The sequence below is a fragment of the Narcine bancroftii genome, chromosome 4 (genome assembly GCF_036971445.1).
Source record: "Narcine bancroftii isolate sNarBan1 chromosome 4, sNarBan1.hap1, whole genome shotgun sequence".
NCBI lineage: Eukaryota > Metazoa > Chordata > Chondrichthyes > Torpediniformes > Narcinidae > Narcine > Narcine bancroftii.
In genome coordinates, this window is record NC_091472.1 from 210,720,636 (window position 1) to 210,747,978 (window position 27,343).

Here is a 27,343-nt window from a genome sequence, read left to right on the forward strand (position 1 = left end):
GTTGTCTCATGGGAAGATGACGATTGAGGTACAGGTCTGTAAGGTGACTGTTGGTGGGTTGGGTGGTTCCAATGGGTTGGAAGTTGCATATTCCCTTTGGCGTCACAGTGGAAAGTTGACATAGGGATACAGTTTCACTGCGCGCTATCCACGCTCTTTGAACAGAATAGTTTCTGGACCATTAAGGATTCTGGGTAATAATGCGGTCATTGCCCTCAGAAACAAAATCTACCTTGATCTTTCTGCTTAAAAATGTGAAATAATTACTGCTATCTCTGTCATTCTCGTGTGTTTACTAAAACCCCATATTGACAGCAAGTCCTGGGTTTGTAATCTGTTCCTTGCTCTCTCGTGTCTATTGCCTCTTCTTTTGTTTCAGGGAATATATCATGCTTGTTTCTCTGTGCTACATTTTGCCCACATGTGTCGATCTGTCTGTGGTGATCCTTCTCACAGTTCAGGACACGTCCATGGTTTGTCGTGTTGCTAGCCGTGGCTCCAGGATGTGTCGTCCTGGAACACTGGCTGCAGAGAATGCCTTGCTCCCTCTCACTCCATCATCTTCTCTTCACAGGGTGAAGAAAGCGGTGTGTTTCCAGGCAGGGAGCTTCACACAACAGCACATTATGGTGTGACACCCTGACTGGATTCCTCAGCCCAGTGATGCGGCAGATAAAACACACCAGAGTGAGGCATGTGGTGAGGAGGAACTACCTTTGGACTTGCTGGAAACACATCACTGCACTCACCCTGGGGAGAGACCGTTCCCCTGTTCCGAGTGTGGGGAGGGTTTCACCAGCTCTGATGCCCTGCTGCCACACCAGTGTGTCCCCACTATGGGGAGCCCATTTCCCTGCTTTGACTGTGGGAAGAGCTTTCAAACCTCCAAGGAGCTGGAGTTGCAACTGAGGAGAGTCTGTTCACCTGCTGCATGTGCGGGAAGGAGTTCTCTCGATCCTCCGACCTGCTACAACACCAGAGATTTACCGGAGAGAAACCATTCACTTGCTCCCTGTGTGGAAAAGGGTTCTCTCAGTCCTCAGGCCTGCAGACACACCAATCGGTTCACACTGGGCAGAAACCGTTCACCTGCTCGCTGTGCGGGAAGGGATTCTCTCAGTCCTCCACCTTGCTACAACACCAGAGAATTCACACCAGGGAGAAACTGTTCACCTCCTCCCTGTGTAGAAAGGGGTTTTCTCGGCCATCCAACCTGCAGGTACACCAGCGGGTTCACACCAGCGAGAAACCATTCATTTGCTCCCTCTGTGGAAGGGGTTCTCTCAGACCTTCGGCCTGCAGGCACACCAGAGTGTTCACACCAGGGAGTCGCCATTCACCTGCTCCCTCTGTGGGAAGGGGTTCCCTTGGCAGTCTGACCTGCAGACACACTAGCAGGTTCACACTGGGGAGAAAACGATCACCTCCTCCCAGTGTGGAATCAGGTTCACTCGTTCCAGCAACCTGCGGAGGCACCAGAGAGTTCACACCGGGGAGAGACCGTTGTCTCCCAGCAAGTGTGGAAAGGGATTCACCGAGTCTCCCTCTCTGCAGGGCCACTTAAATTTACACCAGGGAGAGACTGTTCACCTGTTCACCTTCTCCCTGTGTGGGAGGAGTTCATTCAGCCTGTGGGTCTGTGGTTGGGCTTTGATGTCAAGATCATAAGGCAGACAGAAGACGTCAGTGTCGTTAACTGCTGGACGGGACTTCGCTTTGCAAGTAGCCTTTGGTGTTTGCAATTGTTTGTTTGAAACTCTGCGCTGCAACCTGTGGATTTTGAGATAATTAGGGAAGGTCACACAGCATCCATAAAAAGGCAAGGGCAGGTGACATTTTGGGGCTGAGTCCTTCTCCAGGAGTTACAAAAATGAGACAGACCCTGAATAAAAAGGTGAAAGGAAAGTGTTTAAATGTGGGCACCGATGGGAGGGGAGAAGCTGAGAGGAGCAGGGGAGAGGGTGAGGGATATCTGATGGGAGAAGGCAGGGAAGGGGGTGGGGAGCTGGAGGAGAGGAGACCCCGGAAAAGGGGGTGAACGGAAATTGGAAGTCCCTGACCCTGCCGTCTGATACTGCGGAGACAGAATACAAGGTGTTGTCCCACCAGTTTGTGGGTGGCTTCGACGATTGGGGTCCAGATTGCTGTTCCGATGGGGATTTTCTTTGCAGTTCAAGGCCTCGTGTGTTTGTATAATCCCCATCCTGCACCTGTACATCGGAATTTTCATCTAACCTGCATCAGATCTCCTGGGTCACTTCCCCTTGGTACTTGCTGGGCTGGCTGGTACGGATGGAGCCTGTCTGATCGGTACCTTGATGGACACTGATTTTGGTCCCATTCATGACTTTTGAAGCGCTTTTGAGGCGTCGTTATCTCCAGAACCAAACTCGTGTTGTTGCCTGTGAATGTCCTTGACCAGTGCCTGCTCCACTGTAATAGTGTTATTTGGGACCTGTGGATTTCTCCCACCAATGATTTATGACCCCTTGTTGAATTCTGCTCCTTGCAATTCCCTGATATCCCTGGGCATTTACCGTACTTATTCATCATCCGTACCATGTTATAGTCGACCCCCTCCCTTTTTTTTGACCCATGTAAGAATCGACAGAGCCCTTTCCCACCCCACCCCATGTTTGACTGACTGCCCACCCAAGCTCCCAATTGGGGATCCTCACCCCAGCCGGCCGCCCATTCGAAATCCTGATGCCCCAGCTTCCCGCCCATCCAAATGTCTGACCTTGGATCCTCTCCCCGGCTGGCTCCCCATCCGATCTGCCGATGCTTCACTGCCCGCCCATTCGAACTCCCGATGCCCCAGTCATCTGCACATCTAAACTCCTGACCACGGATACTCTCCCCGGTTGGATAGATTTTTACATTGTGGGGAATTAAGGCAGGTAGATGGAGCATCTGATCATCAGATCAGCCATAATCTCATTGAATGGTTGAGCAGGCTGGATGGCCGATTCCTGCTCCTGTTTTTTATGTTGTTCAGCGAGATATCGGCCAGACGCAGGCAGGTAGATGAGTGTGAATGAGATATTTTGGTCCATGAAGGGCCTATTTCTATACTGAATGGTCCCCTCTATGAAGTAATGGCCATTCTTTTATGTTGGTGCCACTTTCCTGTACTAATCCCATGTCCTGTGGTTCCTCACTAACCACCAAAAAAAATCTATTAACCCCTGATACTGTACTGGAGGAGGGGCCAAGATGGTGGCTACGAGGAACAGGAAGAAACCAAAGAATATGGATGGGGATTTTAAAGCGGTGTCTGTCGACTGAACCCAGAGTAGGTCAGTAGTCTCGAAGAATGGGGCACGTGTGGAGTGGTGAATAAGTGAACACCTCTTTAATTTACTGCTGGCTGCGGTTTGGTGGACGTACGATTGTATCATCCAGGATGTGGAGATTCATCGGGCTCACGCAGTGAAGAGACTAAGACCACGGGCTGTGAGCTCTGGATTCACAACTGCTTTAATTTGAATCTCATGCTGCAGCCTTTAAGTCACATCCCATTCCGTCCCCAAAGCCCTGACGCTTCGTCTTGATGACACAAGTGGCTTGACTGGATGAGACAGTCCTGTGACGCTATCTTTGCCTCGGTGCCCTGTCGACTGTGAATGACAAGCAGGGCTGATCTGCCGCTACCAGAATGTGCATCGCCACAATCTATCAGAAAATGGACCAGTCCCTTCCATTGTCAGCTGACCAGAACTGTTCCAAAATGACATGAAGCAGGAGGAAGAATTTCAGCAGAACAACTCGTGGGAAAAAAGATCCATGATGCACAAACACTGAGGTTACCGAAACTGAAGGCACCGTCTATTGGTTGCTCACACTAGCCCAGACTCAAACTGCGGGCAGGCTTTGTGGCATAGCAGCCTTTATGGAGAAGAAAGGGGGAGGAGTCACGAGCCGGCCAGTGAGAGCAGGATCAACCAGGAACGGTCGTGTAATTTCTCTCTTCTTCGGCTTGGCTTCGTGGATGAAGATTTATGGAGGGGTGAATGTCCACATCAGCTGCAGGCTCGTTTGTGGCTGACAAGTCCTATGCGGGACAGGCAGACACGGTTGCAGCGGTTGCAGGGGAAAATTGGTTGGTTGGGGTTGGGTGTTGGGTTTTTCCTCCTTTCTCTTTTGTCAGTGAGGTGGGCTCTGCGGTCTTCTTCAAAGGAGGTTGCTGCCCGCCGAACTGTGAGGCGCCAAGATGTACGGTTGGAGGCGATATCAGCCCACTGGCGGTGGTCAATGTGGCAGGCACCAAGAGATTTCTTTAAACAGTCCTTGTACCTCTTCTTTGGTGCACCTCTGTCACGGTGGCCAGTGGAGAGCTCGCCATATAACACGATCTTTGGAAGGCGATGGTCCTCCATTCTGGAGACGTGACCTACCCAGCGCAGTTGGATCTTCAACAGCGTGGATTCGATGCTGTCGGCCTCTGCCATCTCGAGTACTTCGATGTTAGGGATGAAGTTGCTCCAATGAATGTTGAGGATGGAGTGGAGACATTGCTGGTGGAAGCGTTCTAGGAGCCATAGGTGATGCCGGTAGAGGACCCATGATTCGGAGCCGAACAGGTGTGTGGGTATGACAACGGCTCTGTATACGCTTATCTTTGTGAGGTTTTTCAGTTGGTTGTTTTTCCAGACTCTTTTGTGTAGTCTTCCAAAGGCGCTATTTGCCTTGGCGAGTCTGTTGTCTATCTCGTTGTCGATCCTTGCATCCGATGAAATGGTGCAGCCGAGATAGGTAAACTGGTTGACCGTTTTGAGTTTTGTGTGCCAGATGGAGATGTGGGGGAGTTGGCTGATGGAGGACCTCAGTTTTCTTCAGGCTGACTTCCAGGCCAAACATTTTGGCAGTTTCCGCAAAACAGGACGTCAAGCGCTGAAGAGCTGGCTCTGAATGGGCAACTAAAGCGGCATCGTCAGCAAAGAGTAGTTCACGGACAAGTTGCTCTTGTGTCTTGTTGTGAGCTTGCAGGCGCCTCAGATTGAAGATTGTTACATGTAACAAATATATACAAATAGTGGTTTCAGCACAATCCATCAAATAAATGGAAATGCAAAATTAGAGAGTGGGAAGAGGAGGCCGACCAGAAGTAGGAGAAATAAGTGCGAGCTGGAGAGATAATGTGAGCCACAGGGGTGGAAACTGGCATATCGACCCCGACCTTGCTTAGTAATCAAAGCTAATAATGATTGGCCTGTCTGGGCAGGATTGTTTTTTAAGATTGAAATTAAATTCTTCTCCAAGAAGTTACAGAAACCAACCCAGCTACATTATTTGGATGAAGGGCATATATTAAACTAGAAGGTGTTGATCAATATTGAAAAAAAATTAAATGCGATGTTTAAAGATCACAAAATGGCGAAAATCTAAATAGGGGATAGACCAGCTGCAGAATGTGAAACTGATTTAGCATTTCAGATTAAAGAGATTATATTTACTGTTAAAATGGTAGCACACTCTCCTCCCCACACCCCCACCTTAGAACGAGGGATTGTCTCTGCTGCCTGAGAGACGGACTTGACCCTTTGTTCTGTTACGTGTCTTCTAAAACCACGTTAAGCGCTAGTATTTTCAAAACCGCACTGAGCCCACGTTAAATGACCTGCTTAAAAACAAACCATGTTATGGACCAGAACAGGCCAGATCTTTAAATATGTTCAGGCAAGATAAAGCAAATGGACTTATCGAATGGCCCATTTTCCCCTTCGATTCACAAACCTTCATACATTGATTGAACACATTAGAAGGGAAACACTTGTTGGAACCAAGGGCTTAAGTAATCATGGAAAATATGCCTATGTACTATTCATTATGTACTCATTAATCCATTGCTATGTAACAATTTACTATGTACTTCAATTATACTGTTTAGGGGAAATATTAATGCAATTAAGTAACAGCCACAGTATGTAGAAAAGTTGGCTGATTATAGTATGTAGAATTTGCTGACTCCAAATACAAAGAGAAAAAATACTTTCATCCCCAAGGTTACACTAAACTGCTAATTGTAAAGGCAGAGAGAAAACATCAAAGGCACTGTCTTGGGTAAACTTATACCTCTCATTTTGTTCATTTAGATTGGTCACAGTGTTTGAGCTACCGAAAGAAAATAGACACACACACCGAGAGCAGTTCAGTTTATACAAATGTTTATTACTAATTCAAAAGCTGATTTCACACTACAATATGCAAGCCCTTCCCAACTATACTTATCAACGCTTGGACTGGTCCCAACTGCCGAAGCGAGGCAACGACTGCACACTTGTAGTAGGTTGTCAGGGCGCTGGTAGCAGCTTCTCCACCTCCCCCGACCGGGACGTTGCTCGGACTCTGGCTGTTCTTCCTTCTTGACAAGGGGTGTTCCCACCCCTCGGAGAGTCTAAACTTCAGCAGCAGGACCACAGGCTTATATACCCCAAAAACAATTAATCATGCGCCTACTCCTTCTAATATTTGTCAGTCAAAATCAAAACTGAACATTACATTCTACAATTTAGAAGATTAATTATTATGGAACCAGGATGTTATAACTTCCTGGTTTATCTCGTAGATACAAAGACTTATTAAAACTTCTCGAGCAAGACAGGTTGTGACCAATTCGTTAATTTCAGAGTGTCGTATTTGACAACTGCTTTCCCTGGGCCTCACAGTGGAATTCCATTTCAAAGTGTATCTTCAGATAAATCCCCATGGCTGAGTTTAATTACATCTGCTAGTTCTGAAAGTAAGGTGACCTGCGTGTGGACCCAGTGTCGTCAGTTCCACATAAGCAAAAAGCATCTGAGTACATGGTTTTAATCCTCCATTACATTCCACCCCTTGGTCACAATCTGTCATTTGCGAGGCCTAACCAGTATTTGAGTACAGAGGGAGCGAAAGAAGAGAAATCAAAACAACAATTACAAAGATAAGCAATGATGCGAGCAACCAACGGAGGATAGTGTGGCCCACTCCCCCAAATGTAGCAGTTAGCCATGAGAAAGGATTCCAACCAAGGCTCAAATTATCCTTGTTGGCCACAATACCCAGATACTGGAGCTCACGAACAGATTTTGAAACATGCTGAACAATAACATATTTATATAAGCTGCACTTGAGGCTGGTGACCGAGGACTTCCTTGGTGTAATGCATCGGACCGTGTTTCCCACGGGGAACTCCCTTGGAACGTCCTCGACATTACAAATCCAATTGCTGGCATCAAAGCAGCTGTTAAGCCAGATCACCAGGAGTGTAAAATGGAGAACCTGGAACAAAGAAGCCTGACACATGTCACTCACGATACCATAAGCGTTCAGTGTTTAAACAGACTAAATCATCCTGTCCCTCAATAGCTACCCACCGAGTGTTACCCTGGGCAGGTGTCACTATTTCCCCTTTTACAGGAGGGCCACTACCTGGTGGTGCCACCCATACCTTTTCTCCAACATTCTCTAGTTCGGGGATGGGGGGCAATGACTGTTATTCCTCTGGAATAGGCTGTAATTCAGGAGCGTGAAGAAGTCGGTGGAAAGGTGTACCTTCTTTTAAAGGGCGATGATTCAAATTGTCGACTGCCTGCTGCAGCACATGGCACCATCCCTTCTGGGTCCCCAGTGATGTTAACAAACGAATTTGTTCCTTCAGTAAGCCGTTCATTTGTTCAACTAACCCGGCAGCCTGCGGGTAATAAGGAATATGGTGGACCCATAAAATACCGTTGTCATTTGCCCAATCACAGATTGCTTTCCCGGAGAAGTGCGAGCCATTATCAGAGTGAATCTCCTCTGGAACATCATAACGATAAATCAAATGGTTTAGTCCTTGGATAGTGCTAGCTTGGTCGGCCGTCTTGGTGGGAAAAGTAAAAACCAGGCCCGAAAAGGTGTCAACCATTACTAGGACGTAATATTTACCCATACAGTCTAGCATGGGGCCTATGTAATCAATTTGCCAGACCGCAGCTGAGTGAGCACCCCGTTTTATTTGGCCATGCGGACCAGGTGGAACGGTATGGAACTTCACAAGCTGACATTCTGGGCATGTACGTACGTTCATGCGGACATCATCCTGATGGACGGATAAAGCATGTGTACGGGACCACATAGCTGATCCCTTCTCCCCCAAATGACCACTCTGTTCATGTGCCCATTGAGCCAGGGGGACGGTATCAGCACAGCTGATAGTGGCAAGCTGATCTGCTACTGCATTATGTTGAGCCATGTTAGTCGCCATATTGGTATGGGCATCAACGTGATAAACGGTTATCTCACGATGGTGGGAAGCATCCCACAACAGCTGCCACAACTCTTTGCCCCATACTGGGCGGTCATGTATCATCCAGTTGTTCTTTTGCAAATCAGGCATCCATACCACAAGTCCATTAGCCAAAGCCCAGGAATCAGTAAACAGGCGAAGAGGGTGATCATGGGGATCTAGTGGTAAAGTGACTGCCTTCAACTCATCATACTGACTGGAGCCACCATCCCCCTCCTCCGATAACTGAGTTCCTGACCTGGGATGGTAAGCCACCTGTTCGTGTACGTGGCCCACCCCTTCAGGCCCTCTGGTCGCATGACTCTGAATATACCACTTCCATTTAACAATAGAAGACTGCTGAGCCCGCCCGATCTTTAGATTAGCATCATTAGCCAGGACCCAATTCATTATAGGAAGTGCAGGTCGCAATTGAACATCTGCATCACCTGTCATTCTTTCAGTCTCTAGCAGGGCCCAGTAACAGGCTAGGAACTGTTGTTCAAAAACAGAATAACGAGTGGCAGCCTCGGGCATGGTACGTGACCAGAATCCCAGCGGGACTCGGCGACCCTCTTGTTTCTGCCAGAGGCTCCAGGAGGCCACATCATCAATATAATGGTGAATTGAGAGGGAAGGCGATACTGGAAGGTGGGTGAAGGTATACTGGCGCCCCTTCCAGGTAAAGGCGAACTGATCCTGTGAGTCCTCAGCTATAAGAATACTGAAGAAGGCGTTAGCGAGATCAATGACAGCATACCATGTTCCTGAGTTCCCAGTAGCAATGTTTTCAATAAGGGTGACAATGTCCGGAACTGCTGAAGCAAGTGGTGGGGCATGTTTGTTCAAAAATCGATAATCAACTGTCATTCTCCAGGAGCCGTCCGGCTTCTGGACTGGCCAAACAGGGCTATTAAAGGGCGACGTTGCGGGCCTCACTACCCCTTCTTCTTGCAGAGCATCGATGGTGGCAGTAATCTCTTCCTGCCCCCCAGGGAGACGATATTGTGGAATGCACACTGGTTTCATGGGGGCTGGCACCATCACAGGATCCCACTTAGCCTGACCCACTACTAGTTTTTTTGTAATAGTTCGAATTCCAAATTCAAATCCCCCTTGGCTAATATTAAGGGCCATACCGGCCAACATATTAATACCCAGGATACACTCGTCAGTAGCAGCCACCAGGGCATGTAACCAGACAGGGGAAGGGCTATCACCCACCATGGCACAGACTTTTATTTCCTTTGCCAGGGTGACCGCTCCTCCCAACCCCTCTATTCGAAAGGCCGGTCCAGTCCAGAGGTCGGGATTACCAGGAATCACCGAGTGCTCTGCACCGGTGTCGACCAAAGCCAAGTATTGGCGATCATTACCCCCACCCCAGTGGATTGTTAACGGTATGTAGGGCTGCGGATCCCCGTGTGTGCGCCGTGTCTCGATGGGGTAGACACGGGAATCCTGCCCACACCTTCAGGCTTCAGAAGGGTTCGGGGGCTTCCAGGACCACATGCTATTGTTATCTTTAAGAGCCTGTTTAACCCATTGTTTTACCTCATCATGAATAACTGAAGCAGGAGAAGCCAGCTCGATAGAAGCAGCAGTGGGAGCAGAAAGCACAGCTGGGCCAGGAGGACTCAGCAGCTGGGGATGATGTTCCCCTGCTTTTTGCCTAAATCGATCTCCAATGGCAGCCAGCTCTTTTACAGAGAAATCACGGATCATTGACTCCTTCCGACCCCTGTTCCCACTTTGGCTCACAGGGTCCTCCACCCAGTCTAGGGGAGGAGGTGGAGGCCATCCAACAGAGGGAGTAGGCCATAGAGCATAATCAGGGGTTTGGGTATTTTCCCCTGGGTCCACATGGGAAACCGGGGTATCTATCCCTTCCATCTCTACCCTTACATCATCCCCCCTTCTGTCTGTTTGGGAAATCTGCTGCCTTATAGGGCGGGCGTGAACAGCAGATGGAGAGGGTAGTATGTTAGACACATGCTGAGGAGTATCTGCATTATTACCATTGTCATTCCAGATATTCCCATCCCAATCCTCAATTACATCAGGATCGTCACCATTCCTTATCATGGCATGATTATGATATGGATTGGGTTCTACTGCATGCCTTTCCTTATCTGCACAGAGCTGCTGCCGGAGTTTAATATTACGGCAAATCATTTGGACATGCTTATCTTCCCATTCTTTGGCTCTGTCCTGACTGGTGCGAACAATCTCGCTCATCATGGAACAGCATTGTCGCAGGACTTCTAGCTCCTCCTCTAATTGCTTTCTTTTGCACTGAGATTCTACTTCTCTTTGAATTAATTCTGCTTCACGCTGAACGGAGTGGCGTAATGCTGTGGCCAGCAGCCAAAAACCATTCGTTAGCGTTCCCTTTTTATCAGGAAATTTACTTTCTCGAAGGAGAGTGGCAACCCGCTCTCCCAGAGGTGCACTTGATGAGTCTAACTTCTCATCCCAACTAATGGGTGGTCCCAACAAAGACAGGGTATTGGCCAACATGCCAAACCCATCGTCTTTGGAAGTCCATCCAGGAATCAAGAACTGCTCAGGGCTCACCTGTTTCTTTCGGCGAAACATCTTGAGACCAACCCTGCTCGCAGCGCCAATTGTCTTGGGTAAACTTATACCTCTCATTTTGTTCATTTAGATTGGTCACAGTGTTTGAGCTACCGAAAGAAAATAGACACACACACCGAGAGCAGTTCAGTTTATACAAATGTTTATTACTAATTCAAAAGCTGATTTCACACTACAATATGCAAGCCCTTCCCAACTATACTTATCAACGCTTGGACTGGTCCCAACTGCCGAAGCGAGGCAACGACTGCACACTTGTAGTAGGTTGTCAGGGCGCTGGTAGCAGCTTCTCCACCTCCCCCGACCGGGACGTTGCTCGGACTCTGGCTGTTCTTCCTTCTTGACAAGGGGTGTTCCCACCCCTCGGAGAGTCTAAACTTCAGCAGCAGGACCACAGGCTTATATACCCCAAAAACAATTAATCATGCGCCTACTCCTTCTAATATTTGTCAGTCAAAATCAAAACTGAACATTACATTCTACAATTTAGAAGATTAATTATTATGGAACCAGGATGTTATAACTTCCTGGTTTATCTCGTAGATACAAAGACTTATTAAAACTTCTCGAGCAAGACAGGTTGTGACCAATTCGTTAATTTCAGAGTGTCGTATTTGACAACTGCTTTCCCTGGGCCTCACAGTGGAATTCCATTTCAAAGTGTATCTTCAGATAAATCCCCATGGCTGAGTTTAATTACATCTGCTAGTTCTGAAAGTAAGGTGACCTGCGTGTGGACCCAGTGTCGTCAGTTCCACATAAGCAAAAAGCATCTGAGTACATGGTTTTAATCCTCCATTACAGGCACACATGGGAATAACAGGATAGCAGATAGGAGAAGTTAGACAGGATGAGGTTGGAGGAACCATAGGGACAGTGATTTATTCTGAAACTGGCCAGTGACAGGAAGATAAGTGTATTGCAAAGATAAGTGATAAGAGTACCATGACTGAGAATGTCAGAGTAAAACAAAATAAATAGACCACTTGTGGTACACGGGAGGTGTTGATTAAAACAACAGAATATTCTGGCCTGGGAGATTAAGATGAGAGGGCGACACCATAGATAGTTGCAGAGCAGGAAATTGCTTGAGATAAATCTTAGGCAAGGAGCCTATCAAAGAAAGCCAACTCGTGGTCAATGTAACAATGTTGATCTATATAAACAGGAGGGTAAGGGTCAGTCTTGGGAAATAGCTCACCGAGCAGGTGACCTATGAACTGACAACTGAACCAGAGCTCTGTTAAGCTTTATTCTTGTGCTATGTAGTAAACTGATTGTGAAACCGAATATCTTTTCCTATCACTTCATTCAACAAGCACAATGGACTCAGACGACATATAGACCAAATTGAGGGTAGGGTAAAGCCAGAGTTCGACACGCTGTTGCCTGGTGATCAGTCTTTCCCTTGTGCATCAGTTGCTTTTCCATAATTCTTAATGGCAATTGCAGGTAAAGAAGCAATAACAATTTATTTTAAGAAATTTTAAATCTTTAAATTTTTAATATTTTTTTAAAGAAGGAGGTATGTTATATACAGAGGAAACTTGGGACTATTTTATGCTGGAGCATGAACATTGCAAGACTCTAAGAAGCGCATCACACTTGAGTGGTGAGCATGCTCAGTGAGACACATTGTAAGAGCCACATCACACTTGAGTGGTGAGTATGCACAGTGTATGAATACATGACTGGCAGCCTGAGATGTGAGTAAAGATTCTGTTATAAACAGAAGTACCTTCACAGAAATTGCTCGAGACAAAAATTGAGAACAAAGAACATTTATTATACAACAATGCAAAGTTGGGTGCTTCCCCTTATCCTGGGAATACACACATACACTGGGCTCACCCAACTTTTATACAGTTTATTTCAGTATAGGAATACCCTCCCTCTTACATTCTTCTGCTCCTGGAGAGGTTTGGCATTAGGTAATCCTGCCTGCCTAAGGTGCTGTTTCTGTGAACTTGGAGGACCAGGGGGTATCCTGTCGGTGTCTCATCATGTCATTATCCGCATTGTCCTTATTCACAAACCTGTCTTTGTTCTAATTTACACCTTCCCAACTCTCAGGGCTACAACCTCTTCATATGTAGAACTTGCTAATACTGTCTAGGGCTTACTAATTACATATGCAAAAGCTGCTAATTCTATCTAGGCCTAGAAGACCCTTATCTTATTCAGACTAACTCTACTTCCTACATTCTAATATCCATTTCTTATCCTGTTCATACTGGCTTTATTCATTTACCCATATATCTATATTAGTTTCCTCATCTTCATATTTTTATATCAGTTTTACTCATCTCTTACAATCCTCACTTTTCTTTTAGATCAGTATTACTGATCTCTCAACTGAAATGTATTACTTGTAAACTTGGTCTTTTTCCCAGCTGGTCAGTAAACAAACTGCAGTCGCAGCATCATTAGACAGAATTTGGGAAGCATACATCCTTTGGGTTATAGTGATTTGACGAGGGGTTCGATGAATTAAATACTGCACACAAGTCTTTAGGCAGGGGAGTACCATAATGGTCAGAATAGCGAGTCCAGCTGCTATAAGGGCTGTGGATATCAGACTCCAGTTACCAATAAAAAGTCTAGTTCATCCCACACTGGACCAAGGTTGCCACGTCTGAACCTGGGCATGGGAAGATTTTCGAACTCCTGAAGAAGTGTCTTTAACTGCCTGACCGTTGTGAGCATTGTCCTTAACCAGTCTTTCACAAACGCTGCCTTCAGCAGCCAACGAGTAATCGAGAGCCAGGCGGTTTTGTAGAACTGTGGCTCGTATCTGTCGTTTTTCTTCAGCCCCTAAATTCAGGGACATTGCTATCTGTTCGGTGATGATCTCCAAGAGTCTGATTAAACGATTTAAATGCCAAGCAGCTTTAGTATTCTGGAGCAGCTTACTTCGTTTACAGCTGGAACTCCCCTTACAGTGGTGGTTTTTTTAACATTCCGAATGTCTGTGTGACGTAAAGGATGCTTTACAGGAGACCAAGTTGGGGAGGGGTGTTTCTTGTCACTTAACCTGTGAGTTGCAGCTTGTCTGCGAACATTAGCATAAGTATCACTGAGCCTGTGAGTTGCAGCCTGTCTGTGAACATTAGCATATGTATTAACTCTATCTCTGCCACATGTACAATCCTGACTACCATTCTGTCCGTCTTTGTCCCACCATCTCCTTTGTGCTATCCCTTTAAAACTCCTCTCTTTAATACCTGTAGAGGCCAAAATACAAATCAAATCTACTCCTCTAGAGCCGTTCTGTTCCCCTGGTCCATGTTGGGATCCTATATTAACCCATACCCCACTATGACTATACTTTATATCGATGCCCTGTCTACATTCTAAAGGTAAATAATTGTCACCTCTGCTGCCCCTATTCCAGGAGGACTTAATACATCATGAGTAATTTAGGGATGTCCCAAAAACGGGGAACCAACAAATAAACAATACAGTAAATGGTAAAAACAACATTACAGCACTTTTTCCCGGCATAGTGTAACTTTCAGATCAGAAGGATGAAGGACAGCACGCCCGTTGGAGGGTAGATTATCAATGTCTTTAGTCCGTGGATCAGCAGCTTGTTTAATTGGTTGTATTTGAGTCCACCCTTTTTTCTTTCGTTCGCACTGCAGTGTCTGTAATCAAAAGTACACAATAGGGACCATCCCAGACAGGTTTTAGTTGGTGATCTTGCCATGCTTTTACATATACCCAATCACCAGGTTTAATAGAATGAATAGGATATTCCAGGGGTGGGCAGTAACAGCTGCATGTCTATTTCTCCGTGAGCGCAGCCTGTTTGGCAGTTGCATCTGCCTGTCTGTTCCCTGTGCTTCAGGACTGTTACCACTTTGATGGCTCCGTACATGAACTACAGCTATTTCCTCAGGTAATGTAAGAGCATCTAGAGATTGGAAAATTAAGTTTTCATGGATCAACTTTTGTCCTTTTCCAGTTATCATTCCCCGCTCTTTCCAGATCTTCCCAAAGGTGTGCACTACACCAAAAGCATACTCTGAGTCTGTGTAGATCGTGCCCACCTTGCTCTCTTGACCCTGGAGAGCTCTACAGAGGGCATGCAATTCACAAGATTGTGCTGACCAATGACCGGGAAGGTGACCGGCTTCAATCACCACTCCTTCTTTTCCATCCACTACACTATACCCCCTATAGCGAGTGCCATCAATGCAACGGGAAGATCCATCAATAAACCACCTTTCACCCTCCTGTAAAGGCTCATCACTTAAATCCTGCTGGATTGTGTTCTTTATTCGTAATCAGTGTCAAATAATCCCTATCCATTAGGATCGCTTCATATTTTAAAATTCTAGAGTCTTTGAGCCACCTTCCAGCACGTTGTAAGAGAATATTGCGGACTGTGTGAGGGGTGTGAACTATCATCGGGGCACCAAACATAATCTTTCGTCCTTCCTCAACTAAAATAGCAGTGGCTGCGATGGCTTGCACACACTCTGGCCAACCATGACAAACAGGGTCTAAAACTTTTGACAGAAAAGCAACTGGCTGTCTACAGCCTGCCCTCTCTTGTGTTAGTACTCTGGTGGCTACACCTCCTTTCGCATTGGTATATAGGTCAAATAGCTTATTTAGGTTGGGTAAAGCTAACACTGGGGCACTAATAAGGCACTGTTCCACCAAGTTAAAATCTTTAATCTCTTCCTCTATCCAGACAACAGCTTCGCCCCCTAGAATCGTGAGTTTATCACAGAGAAATCTGACCAGGCTAGAATAATTTTCAATCCAGATTCTACAGTGTCCCACTAAACCAAGGAATTTCCTAAGTTCTTGGGCATTCTTGGGAGGGGGGATCTGTAGAATACCATGTATCCTCTCTGGATTTATTTTCCTAGTTCCCTGATTTACCAGATGACCAAAGTATTTAACTTCTGATTGAACAAATTGTAATTTGGATTCGCTCACCCTGAGACCCTTATTCTCCAGAAAATTCAAAAGTCCAAAAGTATACTGTTTAACTAATTTGTAAGTTTTTCTCATAATTAACAAATCATCAACATATTGTATCAACTGACAATTCTCTCTCCAAGGAGCATCATCTAGTATTTGTTCTAAGACCTGGCCGAATAAATTTGGTGATTCTGTAAAGCCCTGGGGAAGGACTATCCACCGGTATTGATTCTTGCGTCCAGTAAAAGGATTTTCCCATTCAAAGGCAAACATGTCTCTGCTCTCTGTTGCTAACGGACAGGTCCAGAAAGCATCTTTGAGGTCAAAGATTTACTATGGGGATCGATTTTACCCATTATTGTATAGGGATTAGGTACAACTGGGTGACGGGTGAGAATAATTTTGTTCAGCTCCCTTAAGTACTGCACTAATTGATAGGTACCGTCTGGTTTTTGGACAGGTAAAATTGGGGTATTAAAAGGTGACATACAAGGTTCGAGTATACCATCTTTCACCAACTGGTCAATTACTGGCTGCAGCCCCTTTCGGCCAGCCATAGGAATTGGATACTGTTTTTGTCTAATTACTTGTTCAGAATCTTTTAAAGTAACTTGCAGGGGAAGAATCCCGATACCTGATTCCTGTGGTCTGGCAGAAGAATTGGTCCTGTAAATTGGTCCTGTAAATCTCGTCCTAACAAACAAACTTCAGCTTGGGGAACTAGTAAAATATCCTCTGTTATTACCTTTTCTCCCATTTGTATTCTTACATCTCTTAATACAGGGACTGAAAAGTCTCTTCCTCCTACTCCCGAAATCATCACGGTCCCCTCTATCTTAACACCCTCAGGTGGTTGTAAGGTACTAGTCCGGGCTGCCCCAGAATCTACTAAAAAAAGGTCATCTTGTCACTGTGGGGTCCTATGCTTAAATTTACCAATGGTTCTCCATGCAGCCCCACGGTGTGTATTGACTGAGAACCGTGACCCCCCCCCCCCATTCATAATCTGCTTCCATATGTCGTTCTCTGGCTTTACCCTCCCCTTAATTTAGTCTATGTGTTGTCTGAGTCCAGCGTGTTTGTTAAATGAAGTGATAGGAGAATCAGTTTATTCCACAGCATAAGAATAAAGCTTAACAGAGCTCTGGTTCAGTCATTAGTTCATAGGTCACCTGCACAGTGAGCTATTCCCCAAGACTGACCTCTACTGTCCAGTTTCTACAGTTTATATAGCTCAACCTTATACAGAACAAAAGTTGGCTTCCTTTGCTAGATTTCTTGCATAAGATTTATTTCCTGCTCTGCAGTTATCTGGGGTGTAGAGCTCCCATCTTTTTTTTTAATCCTCAAGGTTAGAATATCCTGTTGTTTTGATCAGAAATCAATTCATACCCCAGATATTTCTAATTATTTCTTTGTCCTCATCTGGCCATATTCTTCTGTTCTACTAAACACCTCCTTCTATCTTAGCTTCTTACTGATTCCATTCTCTTTGTTTATGACAGTCTCTGTCAGGATTCTTTTTGTTTGTGCTAATCAACACCACCTTTTGCCTTAACATTCCTACTAAATTGTTTCATACATATCCTCTCTTTTGTATTTTTGGAGCAGACAATTCTAAACCTACTGTAATCAGCCAACTTTGCTACATACTGTGGCTGCCCCTTACTTACATTACTCTTTCCCTTCACCATGAGGTAAATATTAAATTGTTACATAGTACTGAATTCATGTATACAAACTGTACATATTTTCTATGATTAATTAACCCCTATATTCCAACACATCAGTGCGTAAGGTCGTGTCTCCCTGGCTTGCATTGGGCATTCTCTCTTAAAATTACACACCTCCGGACTAGTCAGGGGCACATTTACAAAACTGAGACCCCCTCCCATGGGAACTTCCCGTAAAGGTCTCATCCAGTTAGTTTCTGGCTTATTATGTCTAGGTTCCTGCTCTCTGGGAAATGAATCAAAGGGTTCTGCCCTTTCTTCCCCGAGGGTCTCACACTGCTCTGAATTAAAGTCGCCTCTCTCTCTTGTCAATAGAGGTGGTAATCGAGTACTTTGTGAAGGGTCATCATACCACCCCTACTTTCTTCTCCTTTCTTTTGCTGTGGGGGAGGAGGGGAAGGTGCAGAAGGGTAGAGCATAGGAGGGGGGGAAGATAGGAGCTGGCATTGGAGGAGCATAAGGAGGAGGAAGGGAATGTAACACATCCCATCCTTGTGTTTCAGGGACAAAAGGTTCCTTATCTTTCTTGTCCTTGCATTCCTTTTCATTCAAAACCATGTGATCAAGCGATCCCCTGAGCCAGCAGGCTGCATATTCCCTGCTCATTCCAAACAGGAATACCTGACCATGGTCTGTTTGTCCTTCCCACGGGTTTTCCCCGCACCCCAATCAGACAACATTAATCCTAACGGACTTTGCTTAGTTATCTGATCCTCTCATCCTTCACTAGGACTCTCTTTCTTACTACTCACACCTCCCATACTAACAGGTAAGTAAAATTTCTCTTACCGAGATCCAGTAGCTAGTTCTAGCACGCTTCCTTAACGTCCTCTCGTTGTTTGTTCTCAATGCCTCTTCTCGGATATCACTCGCTTCATCCACTGACCAGTCACCCTTCATCCATGAGTCCAGCTGAATCAGCTGGAGTGCCCCTACGCCCGTCGTCGGGCACACTGTCAGTGGAGGGAGTGGGATCCCGGACGAGCACCCATTTGTTAGAAACAGAAGTACCTTCACAGAAATTGCTCGAGACAAAAATTGAGAAAAAAGAACATTTATTATACAACAATGCAAAGTTGGGTGCTTCCCCTTACCCTGGGAATACACACATACACTGGGGCTCACCCAACTTTTATGCAATTTATTTCAGTATAGGAATACCCTCCCCCTTACAAAATTCTTCTGCCTCCTGGATAGGTTTGGCATTAGGCAATCCTGCCTGCCAACGTGCTGTTTCTGTGAACTTGGAGGACCAGGGGGTATCCTGTCAGTGTCTCATTATGTCATTGTCCTCATTGTCCTTATTCACAAACTGTCTTTGTTCTAATTTACACCTTCCCAACTCTCAGGTCTACACAACCTCTTCATATGTAGAACTTGCTAATACTGTCTAGGGCTTACTAATTACATATGCAAACCCTGCTAATTCTATCTAGGGCTAGAAGACCCTTATCTTATTCAGACTAACTCTACTTCCTACATTCTAATATCCATTTCTTATCCTGTTCATACTGGCTTTATTCATTTACCCATATATCTATATTAGTTTCCTCATCTTCATATTTTTATATCAGTTTTACTCATCTCTCACAGGGGGAATTGAGTTCAGGAGTAAAGAGGTCATGTTTCATCGCTACAAATCTTTGGTAAGACCACACTTAAGATTATTGTGTTCAGTTCTGGTCACTTCATTGTTGGAAGGATGTGGAAGCTATGGAGAGGGTGCAGAGGAGATTTATCCTGTTTCCCAGCAAACACCAGAGGACATCTGTGCAAAGTTAAGGAGAGAAGTTTAGGGGAGACATCAGGGGTAAATATTTTCCACAGATTGTGGGGGCCTGGAATGTCTTACTGGGGATGGTGATGGAGGCTGCAACATTGGGGGCATTTAAGAGAATTTTAGACAGACACATGGATGAAAGGAAAATAGAGGGTTATGGGGTAGGGAGGGTTTAGTTCCTTTTTTTGGAAGGAATATGTGGGTTGGCACAACATTGAGGGCCAAAATGCCTGTACTAAGCTGTATTGTTCTAAAAGAGCAGGTCACACTTCTAAAGGAAGCAAAGGGATTTTCCAAAGTGTTGAGCCTGAGCCCTTTGTCAAGTTCTGAGCAAAAAGCCAGCAGGAGCTGGAATGAAAAGGTGGGGAGAGGAAAGGAGTGAAGGGGCCAGGGGAGGCGCAGAAGACAACAGACAGGAGGTGGACATGGTGGGAGGGTGAAGAGGAAGAAGAGAAGTGTTGGGGAGAGACTGGTTCGTTGGGTCCACAGGACAACAGGCGGACATGGTGGGAGGGCAGAGAGGAAGAAGCAGATAAGTGATGGGGTGTTGTGTTGGGGAGAGTCTCGGGTTTAGTGGGTCCACAGGACAACAGGCAGGAGGTGGACATGGTGGGAGGGCGGAGAGGAAGAAGAAGAAAAGTGTTGGGGAGAGACTCTGGTTTGGTGGGTCCACAGGACAACATGCGGACATGGTGGAAGGGTGGAGAGGGAGAAGCAAAGAAGTGATGGAGTGTTGTGTTGGGGAGAGTATCAGGTTCGGTGGGTTCACAGGGTTGAGTCTGGACACAAGTGTTACAATCAGATGTAACACAAGGGAGACAAACAGGAGGAGGTTAAACAGTACTCGATCACTAATTCATATCAGCGATGATATAGACGTTCACCTTGGACTTCAGTTGGATTCTGACAATGGTGAACCTACACTTGACCTGCTCTAACTCTACAAACAGTGACTCTTACACCTGGTTCCCTGACCAACAGGGGTGCAAGTATTGATTTATTGCAATAATATCGGTCAGTGAAGTGCACTCTTTACACACACTTCCATCGAGGTCCACAGTAGTGACCTGGCGTGGAGCAATGTCTGGGTCTTGGACAACGAGGCCAAGGGAAAGAATGTGCAGTGCTAATAATGACCGTAATTTCAATTAGCCAATGGCAAGGTATGCACTAATGGGTGGCTGGAGTCCAATCTTAATTGACAGGTGGTGACTTCTGAATACGGGGAGGACACGTGACCACCCGCAACAGACACATTCCAGACTGGCAGGGAGGCTACACGTGCCTTTCAAATGCTAGACAAGGCACATAATCAAATTCAATAACAACGCCTCATCACCTCACACACCCCTGACCAAACAGGGGTGCTGTGTTCCCGATGAAGCAGGGAAAGAAATTTGGTCATCGATTCACATGTCTGGTTTTTCTGGCTTGGCTGGCAAATGTGAGCACCTTTACCATCAACATCTGTGAGCCCGGCCCTGCACAGTTTCATCTGATGAACTCTGCCCGCCTCTATGCCCCATTTCGGACCAGTTTCTCTCCCCCCTCCACACACTCCCCCCTCCACACTCCCCCCTCCACACCCCCCTCCACACCCCCCCTCCACACCCTCCCCCTCCACACCCCCACTCCACACCCCCCCTCCACACCCCCCCTCCACACCCCCCCCACGCGCATTTCCCTTCTTTATACTCTCCCCCTTCGCTGCTTTATACCTTGTTTCCGGCCCCAATTAAACACCATTCCCGGGGCACATTCCACCTGGAAATGGCGGGGGGCCGGAGGGCTGCTCCTCTGAAGCACAGTTCTCTCCGCCCCTCTTCCCGGGCTGTGACAGCCCCATCATGTGACCGTTTGACCCGACCCAGCCGCCCACAGTGTGTGCTATGGGCCAAGATAAATTTTCATCCCTATAGATTTTAGAAACAACACCCTGGTAGACCACTGCCCACTCTTCATTGGCAGGGATTTCAGGTTTGGCTGCGGCCTGGACCTCGGGGGTGTAGGTGAGACTGGGCCCAGGCGAGCGGAGCTGCCGGGGGCCTGAGTGGTCGATGCCAGGGGCGTGGGTCTGGCCCTTGTTGGAGCCACGCTGCCCCTCCCCAACATCCACTGGCAAACAATCCTCCCCCACCCCCGGGACAATCCTGCCCTGGTGCCGACCGACCGGACGGGCCCTGAGGAGCCCTGGCAAGGGGTTGGTGGAATGTATTAACCCTCACTTCCCTGATCAGCACGTTACAGAAGGACAAGGGAGAGATTTCACTTGGAAGCTCGTGGAGGGAAATTTCAACTAGAGAGTAGATTCATAACATGAAGCATGAAAAGGGGACCTGAGAGGGAGTTGAAGAAAGCGAAGATGGTGAGACCGAAGATCGTGGAGAGGGAAATTTTGAAGATGAAAATGAAGATGATGAGACCGATTACAGCAGCTCATTGCCAATCTGACCAAACCCTGCCTCCATCTTCCTTGAATTTAAGGCCCTCCTTGACCCACATACTCTTGTCTCTTCTGTGGATTCCCATCTCTTGCACCTATGCACTGAACTCAAAGTTCAGATTTACATGCTTTTCCTGGGGCCACGCAGAATTTCAATGTCTTGGTATTGCAAACAAAACTGCTCAGGGAGATTTAAAGAGAAACGTAAACGAGTGGTGAGCAGTTTTCCACAGGGGTCAGGGCTGGGCCCACAACTGTTCACTATGTACATCAATGCAGCCCATCTTCGTTTGCGGATGACCCTAAATTGAGTGGATAAGCAAATTGTGCAGAAGCTGCGGAGAGATGTAGGCAGATTAAGTGAGTAGGCCAGGGTCTGGCAGATGGAGAACAATGTTGAATGGTAAGCGATTGTAGTGTGCTGTCGTGCAGAAGGACGTGTGAATTAATTGCAGAAGGTTGGTTTGCAGGTGCGGCAGGATATCAAGAAGGTAAATGGAATGTTGCCCTTCACTGCTGCAGGGATTAATTTTAGGAGCAGGCAGGTTTCTGCTGCAACTGTACAAGGTCCTGGTGAGGCCACATCTGGAGAATTGCAGGGCAGTTCTGGGCTCCTGACTTGAGGAAGGATGGACTGACTTGAGAGATGGTGCAGAGGAGATTCACCAGGTTGATTTCAGAGATAAGGGTGTTGGCCTATGAGGAGAGATTGAGTTGTCTGGGACTGTATTCACTGGAATTTAGAGGAACGAGAGGGGATCTTATAAAAACACAAAAAATTATGAAAGGCATAGATAAGATAGAGGTAGGTCAGATGTTTCCATTGGTCAGGGAGACAAGAACGAGGGGACATAGCCTCAGGATTCAGAGTCCTAGATTTAGGAGAAAGATGAGGAGAACCTACTTTTTCCAGAGGATAGTGAATCTATAGCCCCTTTCACACTTGCATCCCACTAAATTGGCTGTTCAGTGTCCTGGGGTAGGAATGGGGGTTTGGCTTTTCACACTTGACCACTCTTAACTGGGACACTGAACGCTTTCACACTTGGAAGGAGCTATCCCTGGGGTGTGGACTGTTCTACCTTCTACCAGTGATGCCATGATGCATCGAGTGATGGTGGACCTGCCCTAAATCTGGATCAATGTATTTTGATATTGTATTTGAACAAATTAATTATACCTAATTATAACACAATTAAGCTTTATGCACAGCACAGTATGAGCCCTTCAGCCCCTGTTGTTTGCTATGCTGACCCAAAAAACCTTTATAAGGGACCGTGGGGAAAGAACTAAAAATAAATAACCATAGTGTACAATTTTTAAACAGGGTTGGAAAGTTGGTAGCACTTTAGCACACAATTTATAGTGTTGGAAAGTTTGTAGTGCACAATTTATATAATGTTGGAAAGTTGGTAGCATTATCATATATTATATAAATACTGTGGGAAAAAAATGATGGGAGACCTGCCCTCCCAGATTTCCATGCAGCAGAGAAAGGGATGTATGGAGGGGATTCTCTGCCACACAGCATTCTGGGAAGTCAGTTACATCATTGCTTTTTCACATGGTCTTTATGAACTGTGCACTATAGTGCTATCAACTTTCCCACGCTGTTTAAAAATTGTCCCCCATTGCTATTTATTTCCTCTCTCTCTCTTGCTATGACTTTCCCATGACAAAGTTTATACCTTTTAATCTTTTCCTTCACGTTCTTGCACTCATGCAAAAATGTGGATCATTTCAATCCCACAATACAATTACCTGTTTCACACTTGGCTGATTGCAACACCAGGGATTGTACTAGGGGTCAAGGCTGTCAATCCCAGACATGAGATGACATCATCTGAGGCCGTCATTGAGCTGATTTTGCTTTCACACTAGACACTTTAAAGGCCGATTGGCGGTCAATTCTTGGGACCACGTGAGTGTGAAAGGGGCTTCTGGAATTCACTGCCCATTAAAGCAATGACCTCAGTGAATATGTTTAACACAAGGTTGGATAGATTTTTACATTGTGGGGAATTAAGGCAGGTAGATGGAGATCAGATCAGCCATAATCTCATTGAATGGTTGAACAGGCTGGATGGACAATTCCTGCTCCTGATTCTTATGTTTATGTTGATCAGCAAGATATTGGTCAGACGCAGGCAGGTGGACCAGTGTGAATGAGTTTTTTTGGTCCATGAAAGGCCTATTTCGACACTGAATGACTCCCCTCTATGAGGTAATGACCATTCTTTTATGTTGGCACCACTTTCCTGCACTAATCCCATGTCCTGTGGTTCCTCACTAACCACCCCACCACAAAAAAATAATCTATTAACCCCTGATACTGTACTGGAGGAGGGGCTGAGATGGTGGCTACGAGGAACAGGAAGGAACCAAAGAATATGGATGGGGATTTTAAAATGGTGTCTGTCGACTGAACCCAGAGTAGGTCAGTAGTCTTGAAGAATGGGGTATGGGGGCCGGTTGTGGGGTGGTGAATATGTGAACACCTCTTTAATTTACTGCTGGCTGCGATTTGGTGGACGTACATTTGTTTCTTGTCCAGGATAGAGGCGAGGAGATATCAGAATGATCAAGTAAAGTCTCTGGCTTTGGAAATGGGGGTGGAGGAAGTTCACCAGGTTGATTCTAGATAAAAGTGGTTATCTCCTGAGGAGAGGTTGAGTCATCCGGAACTTCTATTCTCTGGAGTTGAGAAGGGTGGGGGGGGGGGGGATCTTTTAGAAACATAAATTGAAGAAAGGAAGGCAGAGGATAGAAATGGGGAGATTATTTCCACTGGTGGTTGAGACTCCAACTGGGGGGAAGGGGGGAAGAGCCTCACGATTCTGGGAATTAGATTTAAGCAGAGAGTGAGGAAATGCTTCTCCCAGAGAGGGGTGGATCTGGGATTTTTTGCCCAATGAAGAGTGGAGGCTGTCTCATTAAATATAGATTTTTAAAAACTCTGCTGCGTCCCAGACAATGGAAGTTGAGGTTGTGCTGGGTCCAAACACAATGGCAGCATCTGCCCCAGATTCACGTGTGGAAAGTTTCTGCTCATCCACATGTTGACTGAACAGTGTGAGCAGCCTGACAGAGTGAAGTGGACCAGAGATGGTGGAAAGGTAGAGGTGAAAATGAAACCCGGCCTTGTGTCTCCAAATATGATCAAGCAGGGGCAGCGTTTAGATCGGAAATAGAGAGGGGACAAAGTTAGGGGAGGGCCTGATGAAGGAGGGGTTTTAGAAAACAAATAAAAAGGTGCTTTAGAATGTCTGGGTCAGAACTTGGCCTTTGAGGTGACCCATCCTAAGTTAATGACAGAACTTCAAACAGTATTTCCACTATGTCTGGTGATTTCAGTGCGTTACATTGTTAATGTTAAGTTATAAGCCAGGGGTGGCCAAACCGCGGCTCATGAGCCATGTGCGGCTCGCTGCTGGTCCCTCTCCCTCGCCCGCCCAACTCATGCTGCCGGTCTCTCCCCCTCGCCCACCCGACACGCTGCCGGTCTCTCCCCCTCACCCATCCGACTCGTGTCTTTAATAGCCTGATATTTGTAGCATTGTATTTTAGTCATTAAAAAATATGATTATAATAAGACTAATTTTGTAAGATGGAAATCTGATTAAAATATCTATAATTTTTTTGGTTTACCTTTTTTTACATATTTGTGTCTTTGTGATTATTGAAACTAATACAAATTATCAGTTTAAAAACTGCATGTATGAATAAATATTATTGCATTTAATATGCATTTCTTAAAATTTATATAAATTTTTTGTTAAACAATGTGTATGTAACAATAAAAACAAATGTGTGAATTTTGTTCTTGTCCTGTTGCTCTCAAGCATCGTTTGTGGCTCTTACATTAAGCAAGTTAGGCCACCCCTGTCATAAGCTTTAAATTTTTGTGCTGGTTGGAGACTTGGACACTACAATCTAACCCGAAACAAAACTTATTTTTATTTGTAATTTTAGCACGGTAACAGACCCTTCCAGCTCACGAGCCTGTATCGCCCAAATACACCAATTAACTGACAAACCCCGTGAGGATTTTTTTGTGAAGGCTGAGAGGAACCCACCCAGGTCATGGGGAGAACGTACGAACTCCTTACAGACAGTGCCGGATTGGAACCCGGGTGCCTGGTGCTGTAATTGTGCTGTGCTAGTCGCTCCGCTCTGCTGGAGGGACTCAGTGGGTCGAGCAGCATCGGTGGAAGAGAAAAAGAATCCCCAACGTTACGGGCCGACGTCCCCCTCTCCTCACACTTATACAAAATATGGCCTGGTATGTTCTGAGGAGGCACTGGGAAATAGACCTGGGATATTTATTCCTTAATCAACATAAAAACAATGATTGACGTCTTCATCGTTGATGGGATCTTTCTGTGCATTGACTGGTGACCATGTTTTGTCCATCATTGCAGTTGTGCCCTGGAAGATTGATTTGGGAGACACGGGCCCAAGAACAGCTTTGTTTAATGACAATCACTCAATAGCTTTCATAGCGATGGCCTTTACCCAGAAGTCTCTTCGACCAAGAAAGTGCCTCATCAACATGTGAAAGAAGAGAGCACACAGGCATGCAGGAAGTGACATCACGTGAGATGCATCAAAGCTCCTGGTGCTTGTTGGGGACCGAAGGCAATTCAGCACTGGGGTCCCAGAACGGAAGACTCCCACGGTTCCAGAGCTTGCAATGCCTGGCTAGAGGATGCTTCTCCTCAGGTCCTGGCCCTAGTCTAAGCCCTGGTGTTGATTTAATCAGCTCTCCAGGAGCCTCCATTGGGCTGAGCCCGCATTTTGTGCCCTAGGGCAGGTCTGCATTGATTTATCCCCTGATAACACCCTCTCGTTCACACAGTGATGAACCCACTTCAGTGTTCCATCTATGGGAAGAACTTTAAAAGATCAAGTGAGTTTATGAAACACCAGCAGGTCCACATCAGGGAGAGGCCCTTCATCTGCCCTGAGTGTGGCAAGGGCTTCACCCAGACCTCCCATCTGCTGACCCACCAGCGGATTCACACTGGTGAAAAGCCATTCGTCTGCCATGAGTCCAGGAAAGAGTTCGCCCAGGCCTCCAACTTAAGGAGCCACCAGCAGGTCCACACATTTGTCCTGAGTGTGAGAATGCCTTCACTAACAGGTTCAGTCTTGAGATGCACTGGCGGGTCCACACCAGGGAAAAGCCATTCGTCTGTCCTGAGTATAAGAAGGCCTTCGCCAATTTGTCTCAGCTTGAGGTACACTGGAGTGTCCACACTGGGGAGAGGCCCTTCACCTGCTCTGAGTGCGGCAAGGGCTTTATGAAGACCTCCAACCTGCTAGAGCACCAGCGGGTCCACACTGGGGAGAGGCCCTTCACCTGCCCTGAGTGCGGCAAGGGCTTTATAAAGACCTCCAACCTGCTAGAGCACCAGCGGGTCCACACCGGGGAGAGACCCTTCACCTGTCCCGAGTGTGGCAAGGGCTTCACCCAGTTCTCCAACCAGCGGAGGCACCAGAGTGTCCATACTGGTGACAGGCCCTTCACCTGCTTCAGCTGCGGCAAGAGCTTCACCCAGTCAGCTGATATGTTGAAGCAACAGTGGGTCCACAAGTGA

General features: G+C 46.3%; 1 pseudogene; it reads left to right on the forward strand.

Annotated features, from left to right (window-relative positions):
- Nucleotides 1-931: 931 nt before the first annotated feature.
- On the forward strand, nt 932-27,343 carry LOC138762433 (zinc finger protein 235-like; annotated as a pseudogene).